At 40.6% G+C, this 10,631-nt stretch overlaps 1 protein-coding gene across 1 annotated transcript in view; it reads right to left on the bottom strand.

Annotated features, from left to right (window-relative positions):
• Window positions 1–634: 634 nt before the first annotated feature.
• Window positions 635–10,631, bottom strand: part of pwwp2b (PWWP domain containing 2B) — a 177,017-nt gene continuing 167,020 nt past the window's right edge. Inside the window, exon 4 of the mRNA XM_052027800.1 lies at window positions 635–655. The gene's annotated coding sequence lies outside the window, so the exon portion shown is untranslated. The remainder of the gene's footprint in view (window positions 656–10,631) is intronic.

Below are 10,631 nucleotides of genomic sequence, written 5' to 3'. Positions count from 1 at the left end.
GAAAAGCCTTGCCTGCATATGGTAGATCAGTGACTGAGGTTGTGGTGGTATTGGCTGTGGAGTAGAAGTGACAAAGTAGAACAGTTTCTTGTCTGCCTTGTAACTCCACCCCAGTTTCCACAACACTACCTTCATGCAGTTGGTCTCCCCATCAAGGATGAGCTAGTCTGACACCTTAGTGACTCCCCTGTGGGATAAATGAACTCCATGTGAATGTTCAACTCACTCTAATGCAGAGGCAACACACTGCATTCAACACATAGGCCATACATTAGAAGCAATGGATGAGGTCAAAGAGGAATTCTGTTCTGCTCTTGAGCAATCCATGACCTGAGTTCCCCTGATCCTTTCTGGCACCTCCAATTCCAGAAAAGGAAAAGACACAATCCTCTGGAAAAATGTGATTGGTACAGAAAGAGTAGGGAAAGCCAACTCCAATGGAGCCCTCCTCCTGATTAATGTCTGAAGCACAATCTTATCATTATCACCACTTTGTTTCATCTGGCAGACAAGTACAACATCTCATTGCAATCCAGGCATTGGAACTGAATGAGGGGCCACAAGGATGTCCACATCACTCACAGCATGACAAGAATTGATGACCGCTGGATAGAACACCTCCTGATCCTGTCTGTCATTTCCATCAACACAGCCCCTAAGAAAGACAAGATAAGGTACCTTTATTAGTCACATGTACATCGAAACACACAGTGAAATGCATCTTTGCGTAGAGTGTTCTGGGGGCAGCCCGCAAGTGTCGCCACGCTGCCGCCACCAACATAGCACGCCCACAACTTTCAAACCCATATGTCTTTGGAACGTGGGATGAAACCAGAGCACCCAGAGGAAACCCATGCAGACTCGAGGAGATCATACAAACTCCTTACAGGCAGCGGCCGGAATTGAAGCCGGGTCACTGGCGCTGTAATAACATTATGCTAACTGCTAACAACAGAAATGCTGCCATAGAAAAAACAATGTCAAAGATCTCAGGGACCTTTCAAAGAAAGCTTTTCTTTGGCAGAGGTAGGTAGGTAGATAGATAGATAGATAGATAGATAGATAGATAGATAGATAGATAGATAGATAGATAGATAGATAGATAGATAGATAGATAGATAGATAGATAGATAGATAGATAGATAGATAGATAGATAGATAGATAGATAGATAGATAGATAGATAGATAGATAGATAGATAGATAGATAGATAGATAGATAGATAGATAGATCACATGAACATCGAAATACACAGTGAAATGCATCTTGAGTGCCCATTATCTGTCCTGAAGTCCACCTCATTTACTACCTGTGAAGAGACACTTGGCTTCTCTAGCAGAAAACAGAAAGGTGGCCAATCTAAATAAAAGTGACAGCAGCAACCTTTTATTAACGGATATACCTGCATAAAGTAGTACAGTATAATTCACATAACTCTGTGATCACTTCCTGCAATGTGGTGCGTTGCCTTTCTATTCACGGAGGACATTTTTCTATTCCCTCATACCATCCAAAATTACCTGAAGGCTTCTCATTAGCAAAACAGGCCTTTCTGCATTTTAATTCTCCAATCAGTCCTTTAATTTCACATTCTGAAGCAGAGCTGACATACTAAATATAATTTACAGTCTTCCTGAGCCTGGGATGAGAATTAGCAGGTGATTCTGTGCTACAACTGCAGATTTTCCAATTGGGTGCTCTGGTAATGTGATTTTAGTCAGACTGAGTGTGTAGCCTCCAGAGCACTATTAAAACAGGATGGAAAATTTGTTTTTATTTAAAGTGAATCTCTATTTCCTCTCCCACATAGCCACCATTATAGAAGCAACTTCAAGACAAGTTAGAAATCTGTGGAAATATAATTTATATTGGAGACATTGTGTCTCTAGGTCAGAACCATATACTGTAAAGCAGATTGTAATAATCTACCTAAATTGCTCTTTCATAATTGCCCTGAGGACGTTAGCTGACAATCAGTTCTTCCAAGCTCTGTTTTGACATTCAATTTTTGAAATGGTTCTCATAAACTGATATAGAGAGGAAACATTTTTTTGAAAGAATTCTATGATGAGAAGTGAAAGTCACTGCAGCTGCCAAACAAATAACTCTTAATATCCAGTGAGCAGGAGAAACTAAAAATTGCCCTTCTGTAAGTCAGAGGCATTTATTTGGTAAGAATATGCAGATAGCTATTATTTGTTTTAGTGCTGCAAAAGAACATTACCTCCAGCATTCCATTACATGTTGTATGAGATTAGAAACAGGCCTCAACAACTCAGAAACGGAACATGGTAAGGATAAGTGGCTACTCATCAAGGGTTTGTCTCCATATTAAGCACCATCACTGACCAAATTTGTCTTGTGCATTCCCAAATTTTCATCATATTGCTGCACCTTGTCCCTGTCAGTACACACAAAGGAGTGAGAATGTAATCACCTGCAAGGCACTAAATGCAGAAAGCTCAGTTAAAGACCTACATTTAGATAGCACCTTACACAAGGAGACAGGAATTCAGCTCCATCCTTTTCAGTAGGTCTTCAGTAGGTGCCTGATGCACTTATCCTGGGGCTGTCACTGGCCCCAACATATCTCATCCACCATGTCAGATGGATGGATAGTTCTCATTGACAAAGAACATCTACTCCTTGGTCTGAGCTCCTATCAGTGCTGGAGAGCTCAATTGCAATAACACATACAGGGGCATCAGAAGTCAGTGGACAATGCCATTGGGATCTTCTTGATGAGGGACTGGACTGCTCTGGGACCCCTGCAGTATTCTTCAGAGGGAAGCTCATGCTTCAGGGTTTTCTGTCGCTTCCTCCACAATCAGGCATCAGTAACACAGCCTTTCCTCACTGTGTCGTGGCAGGAAGAAGGCGAGCAGAGGGAGGAGGAGAAGCAGGAAAGTGGCAGATGGTGATAAACAAAGACACTCCCTGGACATGCCAACTGGCCTTGCTCATTACACTGCAATCTGTTGAAGGATCCCACTCCATTAGCTCAGTGCAGAGAGATCCAGTCCATGGCCGAATGTAGAAAGACATTGCAGATGTGGACATGGTATCTTAAGCATCAGGTTACCATTGTGCCACATTCGTGCCTGGCAATGACCATCTGCGTCAATACATGTAATCAGACAATTAAGAGCAGGAATAGTTCTCGGCCCTTCAAGCCTGCTCCACCATTTCATAAGGTTATGACTGATATGATTGTAACTTCAACTCTGCATTCCTGTCTATCCACACTAACCTGTCATTTTATTCCTTATCAAACATTTACCTATCTCTATCTTAAAACTGTTCAAAGATTCCACTTCCAACTCTCTTTGAGGAAGACTGAAAAAAAACTGTCTCATCTCTGCTTTAAGTGTGCAATGTCTTATTTTTAAAGAGTGACTCCTAGTTCCAGAATCTCCACAAGAAAAAATCCCCTCAAGTCCACCTTGTCAAGACCCTCAGCACCTTGCATGTTTCAATGAAGTCCCCTCTCACTCCAGGAGATCCATAAATCATTTAGGGAAGTGGGCCGAGGAATGGCAAATGGATTTCAATATGGATAAGTGTGAGGTGATGCATTTTGGAAAGTCAAACCAGTGTGGGTCTTATACTATGAATGGTAGGGCACTAGGAATGGAATGGAACTGAGGAACCTTGGAGTACAAGTGCATAGTTTATTGAAAGTGGCCTCATGGGTAGACAGGGTGGTGTTAAAAGGCTTTTTACCATGCTGGGATTCATCAGAGCATTAAGTATAGGAGTTGAGCCATTTCATTGCAGTTGTATAAGTTGTTGGTGAGGGCACACTTGGAGTACTGTGTACAGTTTTTGGTCACCCTGTTACAGGAAAGATGTGGTTAAACCGGAAAGAGTGCAGAGAAGATTTATGAGGATATTGCCAGGACTAGAGGGCCTGAGTTGTAGTGAGAGGTTGACCAGGCTAGGTCTTTATTCCTTGGAATGTAGGAGAATGAGGAGCGACGTTATAGAAGTGTTTAAAATTATGAGAGGCATAGATAAGGTGGATGGTAACAGTCTTTTCCCCAGGGTAGGGGAGTCCAAAACTAGGGGCCATAGGTTTAAGGTGAGAGGGGAAAGATTTAAAAGGGACCTGAAGGGCAACTTTTTCACACAGAGGGTGGTGAGTATATGGAATGGGCTGCCAGAGGAAGTGGTTGAGGCAGGTACAATAGTATTACTTAAGAAGCACTTGGAAAGGTACACGGAGGGGCAGGGCTTGGAGGGATATGGACTCAACACAAGAAATTGGGACTAGCTGGGTGGGCACCATGGTGGGCATGGACTGGTTGGGCCGAAGGGCTTGTATCTGTGCTGTATTGCTCTATGACCCTATGAGATATACAAGATAGTCTGTCCAACCTTTTCTCATAAACCAACTCATCCATCATAAACCAACTCATCCATTACAGGTACCAGTCCAGTAAACCTTCTCCGAATTATTTTCAATACATTAACCTCTTTCCTTAAATATGAAGACCAATAATGTGTGCAAATGTGGTCTAACTAGTGCCCTAAATAGCTAAGTATAACCTCCCTATTTTTGTGTTGAATTCCAAGCAATTCCCCTCCCAGTTATTTGCTGTACCAGCATATTACCATTTATGAATCATGCACCAGATCCCTCTGCACCTCAGATAATGTTGCCATTTAGATAATATGCTTCTTTTTTATTTTTCCCGCCAAAGTAGACAAATGTACATTTTCCTGCTTCATACTCCATTTCCAGATCTTTGCCAATTCACTTAACTTTTCTCTTGCCTGCTTATGTCCTCTTCACAACTTACTTTCCTCCAAATTTAGCAACGATCCTTTTGCTGCCTCCATCCAAGTCATTTACATAAATTGTAAAAAGTTAATGCACCAACATCAATCCCCATGGTGCATCATTGCATCTTGCCAACAACAAAAATTATTTATGTCTGCTCTCTGTTTCCTGTAAGTCAGCCAATTTCTATCCTTCCCAATATGTTACCTCCTACATCATGAGATTTTACTTTCTGCAATAACTTTTGATGCAGCACCTTGTCTAATGCCCTCTGGAAATCTAAGTATAGCACATCCATTGATTTCCCTTCATCCACAGCATATGTTACTCAATGAGATACTATTTTCCTTTAACGTTACCATTGACCATCACCACAGCAGAAACATCCAGGAGATCACCACTGACAGAACTCAATACGAATCACTTTTAATCACAGTGGCTGCAATATATACCAGAAACTATGAATACACTATTTCTTACTCCATCAATTACGAGACTCCAACCAGAGTTCCAGGAGAAGTTCTCTGCACTGCACAATGATTTCTGTTTACTTGTTTGTATCTAACTCCAAAGATAATGAAAATCTCATTGTCACTCTCCTGAACTGCCTCACATTTTTACTGCAGCCCAATACTGACACAATGCTTTCATTGTGGGGTGCTTTCAAGGTGGATTACAAAAACTCAGGAAATCTTCCTCCCCATCAGGAGAAGATGTGACCAGTACTTCCGAGTATGACAAGGATCTTGCATAAATTGAGTTCATATTTTATGTATTAAAGTACCCAGTCAACAGCTGTTGAGTAGGCACTTTAATACATAAAATAGATTTGGCACCAAGGATAATTTGACATTGTTTTGTAAATTAATGAAGATAAATTTATGGTGATTAATCACTTCAAGTAACTGTTCAAGAACCCTTTGAAAACTGATTTTTATGAATGGTTTTGAAATTTAACAAAAACTCTTGTGTTCTTTCATTTTCAAAGTTGACTGTAATAATAACTGAACATAAAATCATTGAAGTATAAGTGGCAAATTCGTGACTGGACAACTTCAATACATGGTGATATCTATGAGTCTCCAGAAAATAATACTTAAGCCAAACAAAGGAGTATTTTAATATCCCAGCAAAAGCTCTCTATTTTATTGATGTAGAGATGCTTCAGAATAATGGACAGGGCATCAGATTTCTGGACGTAGCAATACAAGAGACTGCAGGGGATTGGAGGGGAGGGAAGAAGGGATGAAAGATTTTTTTTTCCTTTTTATATTAGTATTTCTATCAAGAAATAAATAAAAAAGAGATTAAAAAGAAAAATAGAGATTACAGAACATAGTCCCTTGCAGATATTATATTGGTTGGTAAAGGAGAGCTCCAGAAGAGCCATACTTAATCTTCACCATGATGATGACATGCAAATACTTTGCAGAGATATTTTATTATCATAGCCTGATCTGTCACATCTGTTGCAGTGTTTGGCAAATGCTATTAGAAAAAGATTGTGTCAAATATTTTGGTCCTTTAAGCCTACACAATAAAAATATTCGTATATAGACTTCAGTTTGCATACAATAAAAGAGAAGATGATAGAGACTGTAAATAAAAGGAGGCTTGCTTCACCCCCCAGTAAGGGAAGGATGTATCTGCAGTGCTACTGTCTTTATTGTGAATGAAGATGTACAGTGAGTGAGAGAAAGAGACAGTGAGAGTCAAATAAAGGATAGAAAGAAAGGAAGAGAAAACAGAATGAAAAGGAGGAAAAGAGAGAGAAAAACAAGAATGATAGACAATTTCATTCAATACCCTTCATATGCTCAGAAAGTTCCATATGGCTAGAAACTGGTCACTGTCATCAAAGGCAAGTGAGCAAAGGTGTGGTGGGGGGGTGGGGGAGGGAGGGGTGAAGTAATTTATTTTTGTTATACAAGTTTTCTTATAAAGGAAAAAAAAGAGATAAACAGAATAAAAAAGAGATTATAAAAAAAAAGGGCAAAACTGTGGCCCGGCAAGTAGAGTTGACGCTTCACAGTGCAAGAGACAATTTTGACTTTGGGTGCTGCCTCTGTGGAGTTTGCAAGTTCTCCCTGTGACCATGTGGGTTTCCTCCGGGTGCTCTTGTTTCCTTTCATATCCCCAAAACGTGCAGGTTGGTAGGTTAATGAGCCACTGTAAATTGCCCCCAATGTGTAGGCGAGTGGTAGAATCTGGGGAGAGCTGATGAGAATGTGGGGAGAATAACAAATGGCATTAAAGTAAAATTAGTGTAAATGGATGGTTGATGGTTGGCCCAAGACTCGGTTGGGCAAAGACCTATTTTGTGCAGCATCTCTCTATGACTCTAAAAGCACCTTACTCAGTTAGTGGTACGCCAGCAGATATTTAATTGGAGGGCCTGCTGCTGAAAAGTTTAGTAGCGCACAAAGTCCAAGGTCTCCTGTTCTTTTGAAGGTAGCTTGCAGCAGTATTTGAGGGTTGTAGTGGTCGAGGGGGTAGGATTGGTGAGCAACATGAGAGATAAAATTGCTAATGTTGGTAGGGGTCTGGGGATTGTGGGTGTGTAACCTTGAATGTTGGCCACTAGCCTGGATGTGGGACGACACTTGTGAGGGGGGTGTTAGGTCGCACCAAGAAACAGTGTGAGCTGGGGGGCTGAAGGAAAGCCAGTTAAGTACTTATCTTAAAGGAATCCTACCTGAGATGAGTTCCAATTGCCAGCCTGCAACCTCTGCAGGCAGCCTCCCTTTCAGTCATTCAAAAGGCAGGACTCCTGGGTGCTGCAAGGTCCATGGAATGTGTGGGCCATAGATGTGCATTTGGAAATTACAGAAGTGGTGTCCAGTGATGTGTATTGTGTGCATTGGAGCTACAATACATTGGTCCTCCAAACATTAGCTCATCAGATCTGAGAAGGACTTGGAACAAAACTTGTGATGTGTAAAGTCTCCAGACTTTGAATGACATTTCATTTCTCTTTAAAATTGGATCACACAGTCTACAAAGACGGGACAAATGGCTTTCCAACCAAATTTCAGGATGTTCAGCCAATTCCCACATTAGCAAGTTTCACTCATCCACCCATCTCAAATAAACAACAAGAATAAGGAACAGTTAATTTGTTTTGGATGAGGAATAAATGTTGGCCAGGACACCTAGAGCAGTCCCATGATCTTCTTTAAACAGTTTCCTTTTTTCCTAGTTAATTGGGCAGAGGAAGCCTGAACTTCTAATGTTTCATCTGAAACACGACCAACCCCATCCAATTCAGTCAATAGGCATAAAATCAGGTAAAATATTAAGGTAGGTTTCTGACTTAAGTTCAAAAATGGAGTCATCAATCAACACTTGACAGAGGGCGAACTGAAAGTATTAGCATAGATTCAACAAGACTACAATGTACACAAGGTAAACAGCTGCATGTTGTGTCTTACTTCGGAAATAAATGGCATTTATGGAGCTGAATTTCAGGAAAGTACAAAATGCATACACTCCGACATATGTGCCTATTCAGCACAGATAATAAAGCATGAATTTCTAACTTCACTGCTTCTAATTTCATGTAAAGACCACCTTTCATGGGTTCCACAGGTAATCACTGGAACTTCAGAAACCACAGAAACTCTGACATAGACCACAGCAGACCAGGATAAGCAGTGTGCCACATCAGGAATATTAGCATCACAACTTTAACATCAACCACTGCTACACTAAGACCAAATACAACTGGCTGTGGTTATGGGATCTTCCAGAGTAATCAAGATCTCTTGGCCTCTTATTGGAAAATCAAATACTAGAATGGTGGAAGGAAGTGGGGTGATGCTATGGGCTCGGGTTGAAAACAAATGAGCAGATGTTAAGCTTAGTTTAGAATAGCTTGTCTCATGAAAATGTCAAGTGTTGCACATGAGGCAAGCAGAAGGGAAAAGATCAACTGAGCATCATTTTCATCACATGGCCAAACAAAATGGGATTCAATGATTTGTTCCAATATAAAATGCACTGTGTATTCAAAGGTTTGTCAAACACACACAATGGCTTATTAAACACTCTGATAATGTCTGAGGCCATTTACAAAACACAAAGTTCTGTGTAGATAGAAAATACACGGAAACTCCTGTAAGAACAAGGCCAACAATGTTTATTGGCTTGACTGATAATGGAACTAACCCACTCTCTCTTGGAGTAGTATTGTCACTATATGCAACCATACAGCTCAGTGGGAAATCAATGCTTTCCAATCAAGGGATCATTACGTGTTTGTGAACCTTAACAGTGAGGCCATGTAGGCTGGTTCACCATGAACCTTAAGGGAGCATTATGTCACCATGAGGCAGATGGGGATCATCAGATCACTCCAGTGATAACGATGCATTGGTAAGAAGAGAAGCTATTGTTGGTTACATCTAGGTTGGTGAAATCAGACCAAAGATTGTCCTGTCACAGTTAACTGTAGGAGAGGGGCTGTAGGAGGATGGTGTGATCGATGGTGTCAACAGTACAAGGCAGGTTGGGTAGGACGAATAAAAATGTATTTTGTTCACAGTGACTGACACTATCACTTGTGACTTGTGACTGGTACAGAAAGAAAACTGATGGAGGTAATTGAGGAAGAAAGTGCAGACTACTCATTGCACAAAATCCACAAATTTGAACTAATGCACCTCTCCATTATTCAATCCCAGCCCACTATCACCAGGTAAACAGGCCCAGCAGTGATCACCTCTGTCCAAACTAATCCCTACCTATGTTTTATCAACGAAGAGAAAATAATTAGGAGGAACCAGTGTGTATTTAATAAAGGAGAATTGTGCTTGTAAAACTGCTGACAATTCTTCGAGGTGGTAACAGCGCAAGTAAATGAACAACATGATGCATGTGAACTTTCAGAAAATCATGGAAAATATCTCACATAAAAAATAATGGAGAAAGTTAAAAATGATGCACTTACGTGAAGGATAGAAAACTGTACTGAAAACTGATCAGAAGGCAAGAAATACAGGATAAGAGTTAAGGCGGAACTGCAGGTGTGGATCCAGTAATTACTGTCTTAAAATGTCTCTGACAAGTCCCAGCAAGGATTCTAGGTGAATTCTTAAAAGACCAGATTTATTTTAAGAACCTAGTTTGTGGTATCTGTTCCTGTCTTAGGTTTCAATTATCTACAGTATACTCCTCTCTTCCTATTCTCATTTAATGTCTAGATTCTTTAATCATACCTTCCTGGATCCGTGCCAAATTATCTAATGTAGGGATAGTGGGTGGGAAAGGTATTACTTAATTTTCATTTGTTATCATAAAGTTCAACTTTAACAATTTAATCATGCTGCTTCCTGTTTGTGCACTAGTTTGCAGACTCATGTATACTTTGAGTCAAAATATTTGGATTAACTGTTTAATTTTACAGTCTGAAAAATTCAACTGGAACATCTATTCATGCTAGAAATATTGTGTGTATTTCTGGTCGTCCCATTTACAGAAAGGATGTGGAGGCTTTAGAAGAGGTTTTCCAGGATGCTGCCTGGATTAGAGGGCATGAGCTATAAGAAGAGCTTGGATAAACTTGGATTGTTTTCTCTGGTGCATCGGAGGCTGAGGGGAGACCTGATAGAAGTTCATAAAATTATGAGAGGCATAGATAGGGTAGAGAGTCAGAATCTTTTTCCCAGGGCAGAAATGTCAAATACTAGAGGACGTGCATTTACAGCGAGAAGGGGAAAGTTTAAAGGAGATGTGCAGGGCAAGTTTTTTGTTTACACAGAGTGGTAGATGCCAGAAATGGGCTGCTTGAGGTATTGGTGGAAGCAGATGCAATAGTGGTGCTTAAGAGGCAGTCAGATAGACACATTAA

The sequence above is a fragment of the Pristis pectinata genome, chromosome 12 (genome assembly GCF_009764475.1).
Source record: "Pristis pectinata isolate sPriPec2 chromosome 12, sPriPec2.1.pri, whole genome shotgun sequence".
Lineage (NCBI taxonomy): Eukaryota > Metazoa > Chordata > Chondrichthyes > Rhinopristiformes > Pristidae > Pristis > Pristis pectinata.
This window is presented reverse-complemented; position numbering and strand designations above follow the sequence as displayed.